Genomic DNA, 24,593 nt, shown 5'->3' with positions numbered 1-24,593 from the left:
TATTCTCGTGGGGGGCCTAAGCTATTGAAAAGTAGACAAATCAAGAAGATAATTTTAAGGAGATATAATTGCTGGGAAGGAAATAAGGCAGGGTGATGAGAGAGAGACAGAATGGTGATGGTCCAGGGTAACCTCTCTAAGGACATGATATTTGTGTTGAGACCTAACTGATGAGAAGACATCAGTCATGCCAAGATGAGGGAGAGGAGAGAGTTCCATGCAGAGAAGCAGAAAAGAACAAGATCCAAGAGAGGAATATGCTTGGCATGTTTGAGGAACAAAAGATGAGAGAGTCAAGATCATAGAAAGTGAGGGCATGTGGCAAGAGATGGGTTAGAGACGGGGGCAGAGCTTGTTCATGTAGGGCCTTGCAGGCCATGGTAGAATGTAGGCTCTATTCTGGGTGCAATGAGAAGCCTGTATGGGGTGGAGCAGGGGAGTGTCATATGCTGGCTTATGATCTGCTCTGTAGTGAACTGATTGTAGTGGATCAAGAGTGGAAATGAAGAGAAATGCATGGACAGGCTCCTGAATTTTGGATGAGGTGTGATGATGACGGGGACGAGGATGGTACCAGTGGAAAAGAGGCTACCAACTCGGCATATATTTCAAAGTTAGTTCCAACAGGACTTGGTGTTGAATTAGATGTTGGAGAGGGGGCCCAGAACAATCAAAATGGCCCTGAGGGTTTTAGCTGGAGCAGGTGGTTTTGTCATTTGCTGAGATGAAAGACTAGAGAAGAGATTGATCTGAGGTATTTTTCGATACATCTTAGGTATTTTTGGAATAGATTATTAAGTTCGAGTAGCCTATCAATCATCCAAGTGGTGATGTCGAGTGGGTGGCTATCATAGGAGTTGTTATTCTGATACCAGGGCAAAGGTCATGGTTGGAAACAATAAACTTAGGCACGTACTTAGCATAGAGGACTATATAATGTGGATTGATTCCTAAAACCTGTGTGTTTTTTAGGTGGCTTACTAATAATATCAAAAGTTCTACAAATATTGATATCTCTGTGAAAAGACTATTTAACCATCAACTAAATTTCCAGGCTTAAAAACACCATCATGTCAGTAAGAAAAACATTAACAAAAATGAACGTATTGACTAGTTTGTAAATTTTCAAGGCCTTGTGTATTGTAAATGCCTGCATTTGCTACTATGGATTCACTTTATTACAATGAAATATAAGAAGGTGTCTGGTCGGTATTTTTTGGGTCAGTAAAATCTTATAAACTTTGACGTTGAAGAAAGTCTTGTTGCTTATTCATGAAATATTTTAAGCTCATTAGAAAAAGCCAGATTATAAACATATTAGCCTAATCATGACACTGTTTAAAAAATTTAGAATTGACGTTTCCTTTTAACAGTCTCTAATTCCTAATTATTGGGCCACTGGATTCATGTAGAGAAAATGATTGAGGAATACACCCAGGATGCCTTAGGAGAGAAGACATTACCACATAAAGGTTCTTTAGAGCTGAGGGTATCATAGGAATGCTTCATCCATGCTAAATAATAATTACATCAACAATAATAAACTTTCTCAACAGAAATTTATTAGATCTTCCATCTCCATGTGAAACCTTCAAAGGATTCTTTATTCAGCTGCAATGTTCTCTTGCATGATGGGCAAATGAGGATGAAATAAAGCCTGAGAATGTGGTCAGGGAGACTGAGATGGGATAAACAGACCAGAAAATATTGAACCAAAAAGTAATGCATGAGCTGAGGTACATCTGGTGAGTATGCATACCATTGCTCTATGCTAGAAACCATTACAAACCATTTGGAGTGATCAAAAAAAAATTGCTGCCCAGGTGCAGCAGTTTATATTTTGAAAATGAAATAAATCTAGTGGATACTGTGGACGAAGAACTTGCAAAATCTTATTAGAAAAATAAATCTGTTTTGAGTTAGAAGAGTGAAAAAATCCCAACAAATTACTGGAGAAGAAGTGTTGCAAAACTCAATACATTCATGTTTATTCAATAATCACACACATGTTCCATTAAGAAATGCAGAAAAAAAGTGCAATAAATATTGACTTTCACAGCAAATTGTAGAAGTATATGTGCGAGGAATAATGAATCTTTTTCATGACAGTTTGAGAAAAATAGAAACGCTGAGGCATTTACCCAGGTTGAAGAATAAGAAAGCTGTCCTCTTTAGGAGTAGGGGGAAAACGTATTTCAAGTTAGCTGGAGAGAGATGATTCATCTGAGTCGATTCTTCATATAAAGCAGAACAAATTTGTGTTTGGTTGTTTCTCGAATGTAGGAAACCATGGGGCAAGCCCTGGTCTCGGAGTCCCTTTTGTTTGGGAGTGGAGCAAAATCATGGGTGGACTCTTCCTCCCATACTGTTGATTTTCCCAAAGTTCCCTAAATAAAAACTCAAATTCAGTGTTGTTTGCCTTAAAGGGCTTGGGGCTTTGGTGGAAATTGCACTGTGTTCTAAATATCTCTTACCACCCCCTGGCCATATTTCTATCCAGAAAAAAAATCACCTTAAAAGGAATTTAAGAGCAAACTTGAGTGTGTGTGTGGGGGGAGATGACAATAGAACATTTTGGGAACACTTATGCTTTGCTAATCAGAGCGTAATGGGGTACAGTCTTTTAAAAGGGGTGGTGACACACTAAGTCATGTGTATCAAAGACTTTTAAAATGTTCATGGCCTTTAATCCATTAATTCGATGGGATTTGAAGAAAACAATCAGAGATATATAACAACTTTCATGCAAAAGTATTTAGCTGCATTATTTATAATAATGAAAACTTGGAATTGGCCTAAATTTCAACGGTGAAATGATTTGTAAATTAAGTTATGATTCATGGTAACTACTGTGAAACTTTTGGAAATCATGTGGTAAAGAATATTTATTTACCTGCAAAATTATTCATGATGTATTGTTAAATGCAAAAACCAAAACAATATATATCACACATATGGTTTAGCTTCTGTTCCGTTACATGTGTTACATTATTTATATGTAAACTATGTAGAAAAAAGACTAGAAGAAAATACTTAAAGAATGTTAACTGCTTACTTTTGGGAGCTGGAATTACAGATGATTTAAATGTCCTATCTTTGTGCTTTTGCCTATTTTCAAGATTTCTGTGCTGATAATTGTTTTTATACTTAGAAAACATCGTGTTATTAAAGAGAAAGCAACCGAAAGGTTAGAGGCAGAGTTCTGCCTTAGTTATTGTGAGAGGGAGGCAGAATCTCAAGTTTTGTCTTACTGAATCAGTGGGTGAAATCAATCCTGCTCTCCTTAAGTCTCTACCTGACCAACAGTAGAGTGGAGCCTTAGAATGGGTAGGATCTCAGTCAACAGCTCCAAAATGTGAACTATTGGTTGGACCTAAAAGAATATCCATTTATTCAACCACAAGGAGCTAATCTCTGGAAGTAACAAATCTGCTGTGTGATTCCTGGTGGGACAACTGAATGGCAGTCTCCCCCTCCAGAAAATCGCTTAACCCCTAACCCCCTACAGTGCAGAGCTTCCACTGGCCCCCTGCTGATTTCTCAAGAGTTCCCAGGGTTATCATCAGCTTGGTGGGGCATAACACAATAAGAGAAATGGGCCCTGGGTTTCACAGCTCCATGTGCAAATGTGGACACAATCACTTGCCCTCAACATTATAAGATCATATAATGATCCTTGGTAAATTGTTGTGAGATCCACAGGCAAGACTGTAAAATTCCATCACCAGTCTTTAATCAGTATTTATATTCACTCATGAAAGGACCATTGAAAATCATTGATCCTGAACTTTATATAGTCATCAGCAAGTGAATCTGGGAAAGTTTTAGGTGCCAAGATCTCAGCAAACTAACAGGATAAGCAATAGCTTATAATATAATAGCATTAGGCAGCTAAAGCCAATGTAAACCAGTATTAATATGAAGATAGAGGAAATTATTAAGGAAATAAATCTGCTGAAAACCAATGCCCTATGAGAACAAATCAAGATGAATGGGAATTGGGAATAACTACTACTGATTTGGACTATCATTTTGTTTCTCCTTCTATTGGAATGATACTTGAGAGTTGATTTTATCATCAAGAACACTAATTTCCGATGTTGAAAGTTTTTTTTTTAAAGATTTTATTTATTTATTTGACACAGAGAGACACACAGTGAGAGAGGGAACACAAGCAGGGGGAATGGGAGAGGGAGAAGCAGGTTTTCCACGGAGCAGGGAGCCCAATGCGGGGCTCGATCCCAGGACCCTGGGATCATGACCTGAGCCGAAGGCAGATGCTTAACGACTGAGCCACCCAGGCGCCCCCCATTTTGAAAGTTTTTGACCAATATTCTATACAGAAGTGTGAGCACTTTAGCTATTTAGCAATAACAGTTAAGAGGAATTCTTTCAATACTTTTTTTTCTATGTCATATTAACATTTATGTAAAGGTGGTTTGTACTATGGATTTCATTGGCTCTACCTTGTTCATTAAAAAGTCAAAGTAAAAAAAAAATGTCAAAGTCAGCCATCTATAGTGCTACTGGAGCTCTACTGTGAGGGAATGGTGATGCATTCTATCAAGGGTTTCTGTTGGTTTTATGTATAACTGTTGATTTTTGAGAATTTTTCACTACTGCTATGTGCCTTGTTTATCTATTAATAGAGCACTGGAGCTAGTTTTGTAGCGATCCATCCATCCATCCATTTACCTTTCTTATGCCTTGTGACAGAGACAATTTCAGATGCCTTAGAAATATGAAATAAAATTAAGAAGTAATGGTTAAGGAAAATAGGACAAAGGCAGACGAGTAAGAAAGATTAAATAAAGCCAAGAGTGAATTTAGTAAGTCACGAGTCCTCTATACTTTCTAGAAGTGGGCCAAAATTCTAGTGGCCAATGCAGAGAGAGAAGGAGAGAGTCAGAATCATCAACCCTTGTTTCACACAGCCCTTGGCTTCCCAGGAGGTAACCAGTGGCAGGTACAACAGGTGAGACCAAGGCAACAGTGAAGCTCCCTCCAGTGAAGCGGGGAGACCAAGGCAACAGTGAAGCTAAACTCTGCTTAGCCAGAGGAATTCTGAGTTGGTTTTATATGGTATGGGTTCTGTGAAAGATTTAAGATTAAAAAAATCCTCCTCCACTAAAAGACATGCTTAACAACCACACAACTCATAGTGGTCCAAAGAGTAAAACTGAAGGTAATGTGCAGGTAATGCATATCCTTTCTTGGTACCAACGCTGAAGATGTATCTCCCATGGGAACTCATGGACAGGATGCTGATGTTACAGTGAGCAAGGAACTCAACAACAGCCTCAAAGAGAATTGTGCAAGGCAAGTATATGTTCCTAGCTAAAGGTTTAAGCATAACATTCATCTATTCATTTATTAAACAAATATTTATCAAATACCTACTATGTGAATCGCATGCAGCCTGGAGGTAGGAGGTAGGTAGGTGGTAGATGGTACACTACAAAGTATAAAGTATATTTTCTGATTTTGAGAAATATTCTTTTTTTTTTCATTTAAATTCAATTAGCCAACATATAGTACATCATTAGTTTTTGGTGTAGTGTGCAATGATTCATTAGTTGCATATAAGAAATATTCTTTTTGATATTAGCCATTCACGAAAAGTTAAACAATAATATAGACAATGATTAGAACCATCAAACTGAGACAATGAGAGTTTTGTAATCAGAGAATAGAGAATGAATTTTGCCACAGTTATCATAGGATCTTCTTAGAATGAGGTCAGCCTGACATCCTTTAAGGAATGTCCAGGGTTTGCATAAACAGAAATGAGGAAGGCATGCAGGTATGTTGGGGTGCTGTACATGTAGCTCACTAGAGAGAAAATAAAATAAACCATTCAGAAAAAAAGCTGAGCATGAGTTTTTGATTGGAGAGGGAAAATGAAGGAAGTGAAGAAAGTTTATAACTTCTGTGTAAAAACCCAGGGGTTTACTGACATTCTGCAGTGGATGATATTGGTATCTGCCAATGTGAAGGATTATATTTTCCCCCATGGCATAGACAGTTACATCTATTGTTACATCTTTGGCTAGAGAAGGAAAGAAGACATTCTGGGGGGAAGGGAGGGTGAGAGAAAGAGCACAGTGGCTTTTGGGATCAAGGCTATCCTTACCAATGAGCCTTGGTCAGTCATTCTCTTTTTTCAAAAATTCCAGCATATGATTCCATGTTTCATTAGATTTGTGATTTTTAAAAAGTCACCCTTTTGGAGTTGGTGTATTATGTAGAAGAGTAGGGATTGGAATTCTAGCTGTTAACTGTGTGATCTTGGGTAAATAACTTGGCTTTCTTGAGTCTCTCTCAGTTCCTTCATTTCCAAAATGGTGATGATAGCTGGTCATCTCCTTATTCATAGAGCTGTAATGAAGGTTAAATCAGGGTTGTATTTGTGAAAACTTACAAGATTTACATAGCTTTAGAATATCACTGAAGGACAAGGGTTGCTTTTGAGCTAGCTACAAAGTTACAATGGCAGAGACAGTGTAGCTCCCAGAGCCTGAAATATTTACTATCTGGCCCTTTGCAGAAAAAGTTTGCTGATTCCTAGTCTAGATGTTATACAATGCTGTGTAGTGTAAAGATATCTTTTTCTCCTTTTTGAAAAGTTATCCTTTAATTTCTCTCTTTCTTTCCAGTTTAAGAGGGACTGTAATTGTACCTTTTACTACATCCTTAGCACATAACAGCTCCATTTTGTTGACTCTGAAAAGGTCAGAGGACTCTGAAAAGGACAGTTTGATGGGGGCATTGCAATCAGCATGTGGAAAATCAAGAGACACCTATGTTCTGCTGAAAGACTGGTGCCAAAGTATAATTAAAATGAGCACCATTTAGGCACAATATGGGCTGAGCCAAATGGTAAGAAGGGGAACAAGAGGGAGTATTTATTTTACAAAGGTAATTCCCAGGTTTTAAAGTGATGTTATTGGAGATTTTACAAAGTTTTGTGGCTTTTACTTTTAACCTCTTCCTTCAGATTACAAATAATGTCTTAGACAAAAAGGGATTGTTATTAAAATTTAATCTGTTCCGAATGGCTAAAATTAACAAGGCAGGAAATGACAGATGGTGACAAGGATGCGGAGAAAGGAGAACCCTCCTATACTGTTGGTGGGAATGCAGGCTGGTGCAGCCACTCTGGAAAACAGTATGGAGGTTCCTCAAAAAGTTGAAGATAGAGCTACCCTCTGACCCAGCAATTGCACTACTGGGTATTTACCCCAAAGATACAAAGGTAGGGATCCAAAGGGGTACATGCACCCCAATGTTTATAGCAGCAATGTCCACAATAGCCAAACTATGGAAAGAGCCAAGATGTCCATCAACAGATGAATGGATAAAGAAGATGTGGTGTATATATATATATATATATATATATATATATATATATATATAGACAATGGAATATTATGCAGACATCAAAAAACCAAAGTCTTGCCATTTGCAATGATATGGATGGAACTAGAGGGTGTTATGTTAAGCAAAATAAGTCAATCAGAGAAAGACAAGTATCATATGATCTCACTGATATGAGGAAATCTTAATTTCAGGAAACAAACTGAGGGTTACTGGAGTGGTGGGGGGTGCGAGGGATGGGGTGGCTGGGTGATAGACATTGGGGAGGGTATATGCTATGGTGAGTGCTGTGAATTGTGTAAGACTGATGAATTACAGACCTGTACCTCTGAAACAAATAATACACTATATGTTAAAAAAAAATAGTAGGAAGGGAAAAATGAAGGGGGGGAAATCGGAGGGGGAGACGAACCATGAGAGACTATGGACTCTGAGAAAGAAATTGAGGGTTTTAGATGGGAGGGGTTGGGGGGATGGGTTAGCCCAGTGATGGGTATTAAGGGGGGGCATGTATTGAATGAAGCACTGGGTGTTATATGCAAACAATGAATCATGGAACACTACATCAAAAACTAAAAAAAAAAAAAAAAAATTAATCTGTCCCTTTTGCCCTGGCACCAAAAGGAGTTAGAAAAAGGACACACAAAACCCAAAACCAGTAGAAGGAAGACAATAATAAAGATTAGAGAAGAAATAAATGACATAGAAAATAAAAAAAAACTTAATAAAGAACCGGTTCTTTAAAAAGATCAAGAAAACTGATAAACCTTTAGCCAGATTCATTAAAAGAAAGAGAGGACTGAAATAAACAAAATCAGAAATGAAAAAGTAGAAATAACAACTGACTATAGGAATACAAAGGATTATAAGAAAATATTATGAAAACTTGTATGCCAACAAACTGGACAACGTAGAAGTGGATAAATTCCTAGAAACATATAACCTTCTGAAACTGAATCAGGAAGAAATAGAAAATTTGAACAGACTGATACCAGCAATGAAATTGAATCAGTAATAAAAAAAAAAACTCCCAGTAAATAAAAGTCCAGGACCAGATGGCTTCACAGGTGAACTCTACGAAACACTCAAAGAAGAGTTAATACCTATTCTTCTCAAACTATTCCAAAAAATAGAAGAGGAAGGAAAGCTTCCAAGTTAATTCTCTGAGGCCAGCATTACCCTGATACCAAAGCCAGATAAAGACACTACAAAAAAGAGAACTACAGTTCAGTGTCTCCAATGAACATAGATGCAAAAATCCTCAACAAAATATTAGTAAACAAAATCCAACAATACAATAAAAAGTCATTCACCACAATCAAGTGAGATTTATTTCTGGAGTGCAAGGGTAGTTCAATATTTGCAAATCAATGAATGTGATACATCACATCAACAAGAGAAAGGATAAAATCACATGATCATTTCAATAGAGGCAGAAAAAACATTTGATAAAATCCAATGATGATAAAAACCCTCAACAAAGTAGAGTTAGAGGGAACATAACTCACCATAATAAAGACTACATGTGAAAAAGTCACAACTAACATCATAATGGTGAAAAATTGAGAACTTTTTTTCCTAAGATCAGGAACAAGATAAGAATGTCCACTTTCATCACTTTATTCAACATAGTATTGGAAGTCTTAGCCACAGAAATCAGACAACAAAAAGCAATAAAAGGCATCCAAATAGGTAGGGAAGAAGTAAAAGTTTCACTATTTGCAGATGACATTGTACTCTATATAGAAAACCCTAAAGACTCCACCAAAAAACTACTAGAACTGATAAATGAATTCAGTAAGGTTGCAGGATACAAAATCAATACACAGAAATCCATTGCCTTTCTATACACTAATAATAAAGTAGCAGAAAGAGAATTTAAGAAAACAGTCCCATTTACAATTGCACCATAAATAACAAAATACTTAAGAATAAGCTTAACCAAGGAAGTGAAAGACATGTACTCTGAAAACTATAAAACATTGATAAAAGAAACTAAAGATGACACAAATAAATGGAAAAATAGTCCATGCTCATCACTTGGGAGAACAAATATTATTGAAATGTCTATATGACCCAAAGCAATCTACAGATTTAATGAGATCCTTATGAAAATACCAATACCATTTTTCACAGGACCAAAACAATCCTAAAATTTGTAGGGAACCACAAAAGACCTTGAATAGCTAAAGCAGTCTTAAAAAAGAAGAATAAAACTGGAAGTATCACAATCCAGGGTTTCAAGATATGCTATAAAGCTGTAGTAATCAAAACAGTATGGCACTGACACAAAAATAGACACAGATCAATGGAACAGAATAGACAGAGCCCAGAAATAAACACATGATTATATGGCCAATTAATACATGTCAAAGAAGCAAGAATATACAATGAGGAAAAGACAAGTCTCTTTGATAAATAGTGCTGGGAAAACTGGACAGGTACATGCAAAAGAATGAAATTGGACCATTTTCTTACACCCTAAACAAAAATAAACCCAAAATGGGTTAAAGACCTAAATGTGAGACCTGAAACCATAAAAATCCTATAAGAGAGCACAGGCAGTAATGTCTCTGACATCAGCCATAGCAACATTTTTCTAGATATGTCTCCTGAGGCAAGGGAAACAAAAGCAAAAATAAACTATTGGACTACGTCAAAATAAACTGTTTCTACACAGCAAAGGAAACAATCGACAAAACTAAAAGACAACCTACTGAATGGGAGAAGACGTTTGCAAGTGACATATCTGATAAAGGGTTAGTAACCAAAATATAAAAAGAATTTGTACAACTCAACACCTGAAAAACAACCCAATTTAAAAATGGGCAGAAGACATGAACAGACATTTCTCCAAAGACAACACACAGATGGCCAGCAGACACATGAAAATATGCCCAACAGCATTCACCATCAGGGAAATACAAATCAAACCACAATGGATATCACCTCACACTGTCAGAATGGCTTAAATAAAAAACACAAGAAACAACAAATGTTGGTGAGGTTGTGGAGGAAAAGGAACCCTCTTGCACTGTTGGTGGGGATGCAAACTAGTTAAGCCACTGTGGAAAACAGTATGAAGCTTCCTCCAAAAATTAAAAATAGAATTACCATATGACCCAGTAATTCTACTGGGTATTTACCCAAAGAATATGAAAATGCTAGCTCAAAAAGGGTATATGCACAATATGTTTATTGCAGCATTATTTTCAATAGCCGAATTATTAAAGCAACCCAATTGTCTGTCAATAGATGAATGGATAAAGAAGATGTGGTATATATGCACAATAGAATATTAGTTAGCCATAAAAAGAATGAAATCTTGCCATTTGCAACAATGTGGATGAATCTAGAGTCTATAATGCTAAGTAAAACAACTCCTCAGAGAAAGACAAATACCATATGATTTCACTCAGATATGGAATTTAAGAAACAAAACAAAGAAAAAAAGAGACAAACCAAAAAACAGACTCTTAACGCTAGAGAACAAACTGATGGCTACCAGAGGGGAGGTTGGTGGGGGAGTGGGTGAAGTAGGTGATGGGGGTTAAGAGTTCACTGATGATGAGCACTGAGTAATGCATAGAATTGTTGAATCACGATATTGTACACCTGAAACGAATATGACACTGTTAACTCTACTGGAATTGAAATGAAAAAAAAAAAAAAAAGAAATTTAAACTGTCCCTTTTGTCCCTTGCCTACAAATTAGAGATAATAATATTTCCTTTTGATGTATACCACTTGGGGACTGGGGAAAATGTTCTATTTCTCGTTGCCATCATCAGCATCATCATGATCAGCAGCAGCAACAAAATGTATTAATTACTGAATGCTTGTATCAGGCATAAACATAAAGAGTCATCCAGAAAATAGTCATCCTTCCCTCCCTAGCCTTCTCTTCCTCTCTCTCTTTTTTAAAAAAAATCACGAAAAATCACTCCATTCCTAGTGTTTTGCTGGCTGTTATTTTGTTTGAGGCACACTTCCTTAATGCTTTAGTAATGCCTGACCTGCAGTAGTGCTTAATACATGGTGGATATTATGTTTTTAACAACTTAGATGAATGGGATATGAGAGTACATCCCCCCTCAAATAAGGAGTCCACCTTCCAGTGTAGAATTTTTAGGCTGTCATTACAGTAACTTAAGTCAGTGTGTTAAAGAAAATTCAGCTAATTACATTTCCAGTGTCACTACATGAGGAAAATCAGAATACCAAATATAATGTTTATTATTTCTTCATACAAAAGGGAAAAACACATTCTTTTTATTGTATTTTTAATAGTAAAAAGGAACATAATCATTACTGGCAGAAGATGTATTACTTTCACGGGGCTTTGCACACCAGCATTTTGTCCTGTTCCCTATGATAGTCACAGCATTAATTATTGGGGCCTAATTAAGCAAAATTACATGATAGTCCCTAATGAAGTCTCTAGATTCTTTAAAAAAAAAAAAAAAAAAAACGGCTCTCCGCCTACATAATTTTGAAGTTAGCGTTGGTAATATATGTCAGCCCAGCCCCCTTTTTCTGCTCAACTTATCTTTGAAATACTTGTCCTTTTTTTGGTTTACTGGTCAAAGTTTGGGAGTTGTTTTTTAATTTTGTTTTGTTCCTAAATCTACCTCAGGGGCACCTGGGTGGCTCAGTCAGTTAAGTGTCTGTCTTCAGCTCAGGTCATGATCCCAGGGTTCTGGCAAAGAGCCCCACGTCAGGCTCCCTGCTCAGCGGGGAGCCTGCTTCTCCCTCTCTCTGCAGTTCCCCCTGCTTGTGCTCTCTCTCTCTCTCTCTGTCAAATAAATAAAATCTTAAAGAAAAAATAAATCTACCTCAGTACTGTTGAAGAACTATCCACTAAAAAAGATTCTGAAGCAGAAACTAAAAGAGTAGGGTGCTAGAGAGGGGACTCAGAAGTTGTGTGTGTGTGTGTGTTTTCCTGAGAAGTCATTTGAGAAGCTGAAAGTAGAAAGATGCCAATAGACATCAAACATGGTGCATCTTTTCCTTTCTAAGCAGGAATGGTGGTACGTGTGATGGAGACACTTCATTATTCTCTTCTTTGTTCTCTTATCTACTGGCCTTTAGACCTCTGTGTATTTGTCTGTTCACTCAGTTTTTCAACAGTCTTTGGCTGGGGTGCCCCATGGGTCAGGCCTGCTGGGGTTTGTCTCCACCTACCTCCATGCACAGGCTCAGGGTAGGCTGCTCCACACTCTTTTAGCTCATTCTGTGGGGCCTTATGGCCCTTTCCTCTAGAGAGGTTCTTTGATAAAAGCAGTTACAAATTTCTTCTCCTCTGGGAGGTACCAGTCCTGGATCAAAACCTTTTCTAGTCATCTTGTAAGCCTAAAATATTCTTATCTCCAATGCAGACATTTGCTTGTCTCCTTTCCTGAATTCTGAATTCCTTTTCTTTTCCCACACTTCCCAAAAGGGGAAATTTGCTCAGGCTCATCCTTGATTGTGTGTCTCTCTTGGCACTCTTTCTCTTGGTGAATACAGCATCTCTGTCCATTGGTCCTACACTGACAGTTCCAGATCTGATCTCCTTCTGGAGGGCTCTGCTTGCCTACAGGGCATCTCTTCTTGGAAGTAGCTCCACAAGGCAGAGATTTTATCTGCTTTATTTACTGTTGTATGCCCAGCTCCTTCTCTTCCTTCCTCTCTTCCTCTTCTGTTTTGTCATTTCTATCCCAGTCTAATCCATGCCCTCCTTGCTGCACCTTAACTGATCTAGCCAAGGGCCCAATGAGCTCCATCTTGTGAAGTCTCTAACCAGACCCCTCCCCTGCTAGAGCTTCTCATAATCGCTTACACCTTTTCTTCAGAGCAGGACAATTTGTAACATATGGCATAAATTGCTCAATGTCTCTTTCCACATTAGATCATAAACTCCATGAAGTCAGGACCAGATCTGCTTTGCTCACCAGTGCTGGACAAATAATAGGTACCCAACAAATATACATTGAGTAAATAAATGGATAAGCTCCCTATGTAACTGTTAACTGAGTATGTTTTTAACTATTTATTCTTGGTATTGTAATCCAACGTCACAATTTTTGCAAGCCATCACATTCCTCACATGGCTTCTCTACTGAAAAAACTCCAATGACCTCATTTTACTGGTAAAATTAATGCATTCAATCATTACTCCTTGTTTGTGAGGCACCCAACCCAGAATAATCCTTTAAGACTTTCATCCATATAGACCCAGCTTTCCAGGTCCTCCCAAAGGCTGTGCTTGACCTGTATGATCCATGCTGGTCTCCTGTTCAGGGGTCTGTGCTTTTATTTAGGCACATGCTGATGTCAGTGTGTATACTTACAATCTAAATGTCAAGTTAGGATCCTAACAATTCTCATGTGTAAAGTTATGAACAACCCCTTCCTCCCACCCCCACCACCCCTTGGAGATGACCATTTGTTGGGGATACGCTCTGGTGAAATTTCTCGGTGAGGCGTGTGAACCTTCAGAACCTAGATGTCATGTCTGGGTTTGGAAAAGTGGAGTTGCGGGAACCTGCAGTAGGAGACCGTGGGGAGGAAAAGAGAAACTGCCTTGTGGAGGAGGAGGAATTTGAACCAGAGAAATGACAAGTAAGAAATTTCTTTGTGAAAGACTGCTGGCTTCTTTATACACCATCTTTAATTAAGATTATTTAAAAAAATCCCACAATACTTAGTGTCATGACTTTCATGCGGTCGGAGTGCCATATAATGTGATACCTATAAAGAGTTATTTTAACTAAACACAGAGTTACTCCATACATGTATGAGAGGTACCTGGTAAAACAGAAGGGAAGTTTTGGGAGCAAAGTTTGGGAGCAAGTTGCATGGCCCATGTTCCATCCTGATGTGCTGGCTAAGATCGTTAAAAATGAAGGCACGAAACCTGTTCAACTCGCACACAGAATTTTTAGGGAGAAAAAGATGGAATTTAGTTTATTGTCTCTCATCATGCCATTCACACATATAGATTATATTGTCAAACCAAGCCTTTTATGAGAAGAAATAAAAGCATTATTTTAAGTAATGCAATTTTCCTTCTGGCATGCCATCTATGTCTAGTGAGAATGACAACAGAGAGCATGCATCCTAACACATGCCTGGTGTTCACAGTCTTTACATCTTGTTCCACTTAACCCTTGCACTCTTGGCTTCTCCACTGAGACATCATTGTTCCTTATCATCATGTCCTGGTCTCCCCTGTGCAACTACATGCATGATCCAGTCTCTTCTTGCTGCTTTGGATTCCTACCTTTACATCTCCTTGGCTCAGGACCCACTTAATTGCTCATGATGCAACACCCTTCCTGTCCTGACTGGTTCCTGGGAACTTCCTGTCTTACATGCTGCATCTGTGGGCAGCCCTCTACCCGGTCTATTGTTCTACAGACCCCATATCTTACATGAGACGGTGTTAACTGTTTCTGAAGGAGGATAACTGCAGTAGCAAGTCAGCCATGATGGTGTGGTAATGACTTTGATGCAGGGACCATGGCATTGGTAGTAAAGGAATTGGCAACCTCTTGAAAAAGTTTGTCGCTGCTCATGGAACAGAGCAATTTGAATCAAAGGGAAAAATATGAAAAAAAAAATGTATGTGTCATCCCTAAGTGAAGTAGAAGAGGAAAGTTTTCTGGCTACTGTAGGCAAAAGTGCTTTTGTTTTTCATTAATAGGGGGTCACCATGCACATTGCCAGAGATAGTCTCTCAACATTGGTTTTTAATTAAAATCTTCTCAGTTATTATTATGGTTTTTTTCCTGCTTGGATTGTTAATAGCCCTAAATAATCACCTATATTGGGTTCATCTTATCTTTTTTGGAGGCCCATGTAAGCTCAGATACCTAGAGACTTAATTACAGAGCTCACCCCTTCTCTGTTATTTGCATAGACTGGCCCCTGTAATCAAGCCAATCCTTGGCAACTCTTCACTGGAAACTCCTTTGACACCCATCAAGTCATTCTCTTCATTAATGCCTTAATAAGTCTTCAGAATCAAAGGATAACTGAAAGATAAACATAATTTCAGAGACTAGAGTAAAAATGAGCCTTAAGTGACAGGGTGTTTGATATGCCATGAATGGGAACAAGAAAAGGATTGATTAGGGGAACAGGGAGGGATCAGTAAACCTCAAGGGATATTAGACAGCGTGGTGGTGACCTCCTCATTTTGGAACTTCTAATCCCATGAAAATTTGGAATTTGGGAGATTTGTGTAAACTTGAAGGTTAACCTCTAGACTACCTGGAATATTTTTACTACATTTAGATTTAGACATTTCTGGAAAAGCAGAAAATTTTGAGAGACCACCTCCTTGCAATGTTTAGAATCTGAGTGATTGCCTTGAAGTTACATGGGCAGTAAAGTGTTGTAGTAATAATTGAAATGTAGCATAACATTGCCAAACCTCTCAACAAGACCCAGGAAGCTGTATCTTGAGTAATGTATTCTGGTAAGAAAGTTATTGATAGTGTATTTAAGCCCAGTCCTTCTGAAAATGTGATTTGAAATTGTGTCCCTGTGGCTAAATGAGATTATTTTAGTAAACAAAAAACAAATGCTACCCAGACCCAAGGCAAGATGATTGAATTCAGTGAAGTAAGCCATTAAAAACTTATGTGATATTTAATATACAGATTGACTAAGTTTTTTCACTTTTCTTGCTAAGATCATGAGAATACAAGCTTGAGTTTCTGTACTCACGAGAAAGACACCCTCAAGTAAAAGAATCTACTTCTATTATTTCCACTCTCCATATCTGCAAGTGAACTCACCTTCCATTCCAAAAGAAAGAAGCCATTTTAAAGGAGTTCCCCTACACACATGGGCACACCAACTTTTTCCTATCAGACCTACAATCTATTGGCATCTGAATCCATCCTTTCCTCTCAACCTCCTGTTGGAATAAGGAGCTATCCTTCCTCTTATCTAAAGCTACCTCCTCTTCTTGTGTTCTAGATCCCATCCACTCTTGCTTTTCCCGTACCTTTACCCATATAATCTCTCTTCTCTGTCATCATGATTTACCTTTCCATCAGCATTTCACTGCTATAAAGTCTCATCCATCTTAAAATCACCCTCCCTCTACTATACCTTATCTTTTAGCTCCTGTTCAATCTTGCCCAATCTTTTATAGTTAAATTTCTCATTATTCGCTCATTTCTCAACCCATTCCAATCTGCATTTAATTCCCCTAAAACTTTATTGAAATGACTCATTTAAGGCCACTCATGACCTTCATGTCACTAAATATAATGAACATTCTTCACATTTCATCATACTGTACCTTTCATAAATGTTGACAATTATCACTTTGAAACATTTGCATATCTCTTCCCTCTTGATTTCCATTTTGTATCTTTGACTAGTCCTTGCCACCCTACCTTATTGAGTCATCCTCCTTTGCCTGCCTATTGGATATTGAGGTCCCTTAAGTTTTGGTTCTGCTCTTCTCACTCTACATTTTTTTCCCTAGATGGTGTCTATCACATCTGAGTCTTCAGTTGCCACTTATGGGTCAAAGACTTCCAGATGTTCAAAAATCTCTTCTGACCTCCAAAGTATATATACAACTACTATTTTGTCACCTCCAATGGGAGGTCCCAAGGGCATCTCAACCTCAGCTCATAATCTCAGCTTTGAAGCCTGACTCTCCCCTAGTGTTTCCCTGTTCAATGAAAGTCACTGTCATCAACTCAGTTGTCCAGCTAGACACTGAGGAGCTCTCCTTCTTCCTAACTTCCCCTGCTGAATCCACCATTAAATATTGTCAGAACTTCTAAATATCTCTGAAATCTGTCCATCTCTCTCCAACTCCATTTTCTCCACCCTCATCAAAACTATTGTGATTTCTTGCCTGATATCCTCCTACCAGCTCTCCTGCTGCCCTCTAAACCCTAGCCAGAGTGAAATTTTCAGAATCCAAATGGAATCATAGCTTAAAACTCTTCAATGGCTAGTTGGAAGGACCTTCCTAATCTCCGTTTGACATTTCCCCAGACTCCTTTTCCACCATCCTTCCCTTACTCTTTACCCATCAAGCATATTGCTTTCTTCCACAGTTTTCTGTTCAGCTCCTAGATATCCTTTAGATCACTGCTCAAATATCACTTCCTCAATGGTGTCTGCCCTATAGTAGAGTTTATCTCCCACTCTATGCTTCCTTTAAAGGAATTGTTGCAGTTGGTAATGATGTATATATTTTCATACTTATCAGTAAATGTCTCTTCTCCAGAGAATCTGTTCAATTAATATCTGTTGAATAAAGAGTATTGAAACATGCTTAGCAAACTGTGTGTGCAGATGGGAAATGCTCTTTCCATTCACAGGTAGTGAGGGAAGAGGAAGGCCGGAGAAAGTACAGCCTGGCCTCTGTAGCTTAGGACAGGAATGAGCCAAGTCCTAGTCTTAGCTTAAGGTTGGAGGTTACATAGAAAAAGTCAATAGTTACACAGTCTGGGAATGTTCCAGAACCCTTGGATGGGAAGTCTCTGAGAGAATGCGGCAGTTAAATTTGTATGTGAGATGGGACACTGAAGGGCTGGTCACTCCACTGCAGCTGAACTCTTCCCCCCCCGCAACCAACTCTGCAGTCAGTATGTCATCCTTTGTAGCCCCCACAGATCCATTTTGCAATGAATTTATATCTCATAGCTGGGACTGTTCTCTTGACATTCATCCTGAACTGACTGATTGCAAATTACAAGCCCCCAAAGGCTTTTCAAATTTGGGCCAAAACAATTGAGCATAATTTAAGACAATTGAATGGTAAGGAAAGTATGTTCCATAGACTGTTAGAGCTGAAAGAGAGTATTTAGTCCGATGTTATCATTTTGCAGATGAGGAAACTAAGGCCAAGAATAATTAAATAATTAGTTCACGGTCTCATGCAACAAGTTTTTGGAACTGGTAAATCCAGAATGCGAGTATACACTGGCCTTGCCTGCTACTCTTGCTAACCTTCAGACTCATTTTCATAAGGGCTCAGGGGAAGAGCTTCAGGTTTCAATTCAAGAAATATGGCCAAAGTCTGGAATCTGGTCTGTAACAAAGAAAAAAACAAATAAGGTCTGAGAAAACTTATTAAATCAGATCTATTTAATGTCTATTTTCAGTTATAATTACTTGTTAGCTTGAAAGATCCTATGTTGTGTCTTTAGTTATTGTCAGTGGTAATGTATGTGAGTTGTACAAGAATGTGATCTTCATGCATCTACATCTTGCATTTAAAAGAAGGAATCAGGCTTGGTAAACATCTCCATTTTTTTTTCTAATGAATGCATGGATCTTTACTTAAGCTCGGAGATATTTGTCCTTCATAGTGTAAGAGAATTGCCCTTAATTCATGAAATTGCCAATTGTTTGATTCTCCTTGTAGGTGAGACCATACTGAATAAGTGATAACCTACTTGGAGACACATGTGCAGGGTCATGACAATTAGTTTCTACTACACCAGCAGTTAAGACCTTCTGCTTCAAATGTAGAAGGCATCTGCCAGTGACTAATTGCTTATTTTTTTCTTTTTGTAGTAGACAGACTCTATGATGGTCCCTGATAATCCCCTCCCCCTGGTAGTCGTGTTCTTGTGCATCCTTTTCACCTGCGTGTGGTTGGGGCTTCTAACTGAAATATTATAGCAAAGGTGGTGGGATTTCACTTCCATGAACAAGTTATAGGAGTTGTGATTTCCATCTTGCCAGCAGATTCTTTCTTTTACTGGCTTTGATGAAACATACTGCCATATTGTGAGCCACCCTATGGAGAATCCCAGTGGCAGGAACTGTGGGGGCCTCTGGTCAACAGCCACAAGTTAACAGTGCTGTGAACAGTCACATGAGCTTGGAGCAGATTTTTCTCCAGTCAAGCTTTCAGATGGGACTCCAGCCCTAGCTGGCATCTTGAGACACCCTGGAGCAGAGGAGGCAGGTAAGCTGTGCTGGACTCCTGACCCACAGAAGCCGTGATGTAATGTGTGCTGCTTTAACAGCTAAATTTGCAGGAATATTATATGCCACAATAGAGAAGGAATATGATTTTCTTTTCTTTTGGCTATAATTGCTATATCCCAATTTATTTAACCACATAATAATAATAATTAGAACAATTTAAGTCTTTCACACACATAAAGGACCTTTGTGACTGCCAGATCTCTATAGTATCACATCAAAGCTTCTTAGTTTAGCATATAAAGCCCTTCACCATTAGTTATTGACTAATTTTTCCAGCTTCTTCTTCTGTTATGATCCTATCCTTTCTCCACTCTCTCTGCACACACCTCCACACAACTTCTTCCTTCTCATTGTTCCCAGGACACCCCAAAATGTGGGGCCTTTGCACAAGCTTCTGCTTCTCCCTAGGATGCCTTCCTTTTGCATACCCTTCCTTATCTTTTATTTTTTTAAAGATTTTATTTTATTACTTATTTGACAGAGAGAGACACAGTGAGAGAGAGAGGGAACACAAGCAGGGGGAGTGGGAGAGGGAGAAGCAGGCTTCCCGCTGAGCAAGGATCCCGCTGAGCAGGGACCCCGGGACCATGACCCGAGCCGAAGGCGGACGTTTAACGACTGAGCCACCCAGGCACCCTTACCCTTCCTTATCTTTTAAGATCCAGCTCACTGATTGCCTCCTCTCTAGATTACTGTGTCCTCACTTTAGCACATTTAATGGCACTTTATTAATGTCCATGATACCACTTACCACCTTATATTATAGTTTATACAGGTGGCAGGGTGATATTTTATGTTAATTTGGATTTTGCTTTCCAAACTTTCCCCTTCATTCTCTTTTCAGATTAGGTAGACATGGTATTGGCATTTCTTTGCTTTGGGGATTTTTTGCAAGGTGGAAAGCAGATCTTTGAAGTTTTGTGATTTTTTTTTTTTTCTGTTTGTTTTTCTTCAAAACCAAATGTGTTGAATAGATTGTACTGGATATTTAGAAGAGAGAAGGGAAGAGGGAGGAGGGCCTCTGAAGTACTGAAGGGGAGAGTGCCTTGGAGTGGACAGAGGCATGACTCTATTGTGGTGCTCCAGGGGAGAGGAGCAGACCTTGGGAGGTAGGAGAAAATAATAGACCTGGGGAGATAGGTCCTATCCTAGAGAGAGGAGCTCAGGCACAGGGTTCTGACTGGCTGAAGTGTCCCATGTGCCAGGCACAGATTGAAAGTAGCATTGGCTGTGAATGAGAACATTGGGTGTCACCATGGCAACCAGGGCATGCCAATGACCCAAGGCTGGAGAGGCCTCCCCATCTGCGTACCACCCAGAGAACGTCCCCTCTCCAATGGGGGGAGGGAAAATAATGACCATGATTGCATTTCACCACAATGTGTTAGGGAAGGGTTGACTCTGGGTTAAATTTAACTTGAGTTAAAACAAAAACAAAACAAAACACCAAATTTGATATTTCCTGCACACCTATTTGTAGATTAAGATTCATACCAGTATGAATGAGCCCTCAGCACAAGAAACATGCAGAAAACTGTACCGAGGCATATCATGATCAATTTGTTCAAAACCGGTGATAAAGGGAAAAATCTTAAGAGCAGCCAGAGGAAAAAAACAAGCATTACACACAGGAGCAAGGACAAGGATGACTGTAGATTTCTTGTCAGAAACAAGGCAAGTGAGAAGGCAGCGGAGTCATATCCTTAACGTGCTGGACGAACAAAACTATCAGCCTAAGATTTTCACGGCGGGGAGCAAATCTCTCTCAAAAATGAAGGCAATATAAAGCTTCCCCCCCCCCCCCTTAGAAATACAAAAACTGAAAGAATTTATCAGCTGCAAATCCGCAGTACACAAAATGTTAAAGGAAGTCTTTCAAGAAGCTAGAAATGACACCAGATGGAAATGTGGATCTGCACCAATGGTTCTCAACTGGAGGTGGGTTTGCCCCTCCCCCACTCTGGGATGTTAGGCAATATCTGGAGACATTTTTGTTTGTCACAACATAAGGGAAAGGAGGGTGGAAGGTTACTAGCATCCACAGAGTAGAGGCAAGGAATTCTACTAAACATTTTACAATGCACCAAACTGCTCCAACCCCACCTCCCCACCCCCAGCAAAGAATGTCAGTTGTAATGAGGTTGAAAAAGCCCTTATCTAAACAATGGATTTACATGGGTATGTGTGACTATTTTTCTGACTATTTTAATCTCTTTAAAAGATTATTGGACATTTAAGCAAAAATAATAGCAATGTAATGCGGGTTTTATAACAAAAGTAAAAGTAAAATATGTGGCCAGAGCACAGAGGGCTGACGGCTGGGAAAATCAATTGTACTATTTCATACTATGCATCTTACACTCTATGGGAAGTGGTACGCCCTCCTTTGGAGGTAGATGGGTAAGTTAAATGTGTAAGTATAGGGACACCTGGGTGGCTCTGTCGTTAAGCGGCTGCCTTCAGCTCAGGTCGTGATCCCAGGCTCCTGGGATCGAGCCCCGCGTCAGACCCCCTGCTCCGCGGGAAGCCTGCTTCTCCCTCTCCCACTCCCCCTGCTTGTGTTCCCTCTCTCGCTGTGTCTCTTTCCGTCTAATAAATAAATAAAATCTTTAAAACATAAATAAATAAAACATGGGCGCCTGGGTGGCTCAGTTGGTTGGGCGACTGCCTTCGGCTTCAGGTCATGATCCTGGAGTCCCTGGATCGAGTCCCGCGGGCTCCCTGCTCAGCGGGGAGTCTGCCTCTCCCTCTGCCTGCAGCTCCCTCTGCTTGTGCTCTCTCTCTCTCTTCGACAAGTAAATAAAGTCTTAAAAAAACGTTAAATGTGTAACTATAAAGGCTAGCGTAACCACTCACATAACAAAAAAAGAGATAGCTAGTAAGCTACTGAAGGAGAGAAAATGAATCACAAAAAATAATCAATTAAATCCAAAAGAAAGCAGAGAAAGAAAAGGGCGGGGGGGGGGGGGAGAAAATGACAAAGAACAGATAAGAAAAATTAAAAACAAAAACAAAAACGGCATGATAGACACAAACCCAAATCATATCAATAATGATTTTAAATTTAAGGTCCAGACACACCAACTAAAAGTTGATATTATCAGATTGGATTACAAAAAGACCCAGCTACACACTACCTTCAAGAGACTTCCTTTAAATAAAGACACAAGTAGAATGAAAGGTAATTGAAGCAGACAAGAAATGCCAACACAAATCCAAAAAGGGTCGAGATAACTATATTAATATCAGAGAAAGTAGACGTCATAGCAAAGAATATTATCAGATATAAAGAAGGTTCCTTCATAAAGGAATAGTGTTGATTCCTCAGCAGGACTTAATAGTCCAAAATGTTCACACTACTAATAATAGAACTTTCAAATGCATGAGGCAAAAACTGGTATTGTTTCAAGGAGAAATAAAGTCACAATTATAGTCAGAGATTTTTGATACTGTACTCTTAATAACAGATGGAGCAAGTAAGGTGAAAATCAGTAAGGATATAGAAAACTTGGACACTTGCTCAACTGATGTGACCCAACTGACATTAGTCAATTAAAGAACACTCTACCCCCAGATTCAGAATACAAATCCTTCCTCAAGTGCACACAGAACATTTATCATATCCTAGGCCATAAAACAAGTTTCTAAACATTTAAAAAGTATGCAAGTCATTCAAAGTGTGTTCTCTGACCATGATGGAATTAAATTAGAAATCAATAATAGGAAGATTTCTGGAAACTCCCCAGATATTTTGAAATAAAATAGTGCACCCTGCCTGCCTTTGGGTCTAGTGGGAAGTATTAGGTCACATTACTCTTCTGCTTGGGATTTGAATAGATAAACCAGTAAAGACATCAGGATGATTTAGATTCAGTCTTGCCTTCCCAGGAACAGTGGAAAGAACAATTTGATCCCCAATGGTCTTTGTAGTCCTAGGTCTTTATGCACAGACAATAAAATCACATAAACTCTCAGAGAGGAAAAAGCTGACTTAAATTTCTAAAACGCACGTAATATGATAAAGACAAATACAATTTTATTGCCTTAAAACCTAATATATGATTATTTAGCCAACCATTTTAGGTAGCACACTTTGAGAGGTTGTTTTTAAAAACATATAAAATATAAATATACAAATATTTTTAATGCTTTATAATTAGTATGGTCTTCCTACGTTTGCTTTAGGGAAAAAAATATAAAATGTTTTACAACTGTTATGGTGTTCATAAGTTTGCTTTAGAGAATAGATAAGAATGTTTAAAGGTAAGTGGATGCCTCCAATCTGTTCATAGAGTATATGAAGATTTATAGTATAAGTAATTTGCTCTTTTAAATATGATAAACATAAATAAATATTTTATTTTTCAAAAAATTGGCCCCAATATTATTTCCAGTCCCATTTGTTTTTCCCCAGGACCGACATTCCTACCAACAGGAGGTGGAGTCTGATTCTCCTCCTCTTGAATATGGACTGGCTTTAAGTGATTTGCTTCTGTTGAATTGATAGGGGTGGAAATAATTCTGGGAGCCTTCCAAAGCAAGATCAAAAAAGGTGATACAGCTCTCGCCTGGCTTTCTCTCTCTCAGGTTGCTTGCTTTTAGAACCCAACCACCATACTGAAAGAAATCTGTGGAGATACCCCACCCCACGGAGATGCTCACATGGAGAGGAACCGAGGCCCCAGCTCACAATCCCCAGACATGGAGGTGAGGGAGCTTTCAGGTGATTTCAGCCATCAGCCTTAAGTCTTCCAGCTGAGGGCCCAGACATCAAGTAGATCAAGGACACATTGTTCCCACTGTGCTCTCTAATTTTGGACCCAAGAATTCACGGGTCATAAGTGGTTGTTTTATGCCACAAAGTTTCAGGGTAATATATTCCACAACCACAGTACCATCTTTTTAATGTCCAGTTTGTTTAATAAATCCATTTTAATTTCATGTTCTTCATAAGTAATCACAAATTTTGAGTCTAGATTCTTAAGGTTTTAGTACACACTGTTTCTATATAGAATGTAAATACAGTAACTGCTTGTACGGTTATACTTGTATAATTTGCTACATTTCTGAGTATCTTATTGAATGGAGAAATAGTACACATGGATCTCAGAAAAGGTCACAATCTCCTATGGACCAGTGTGTGAGCAGATCACCTATCTCAGGAATAAGGCCAGATACACTGTGGAGTGTCCCCACCAAGTTCCCGGAGCCAGATAGGACTGGGTTTGAATCTCAGTGCTATTGCATTGCAACTC

Source organism: Zalophus californianus, chromosome 14 (assembly GCF_009762305.2).
Source record: "Zalophus californianus isolate mZalCal1 chromosome 14, mZalCal1.pri.v2, whole genome shotgun sequence".
NCBI classification, from domain to species: Eukaryota; Metazoa; Chordata; class Mammalia; order Carnivora; family Otariidae; genus Zalophus; species Zalophus californianus.
This window is presented reverse-complemented; position numbering follows the sequence as displayed.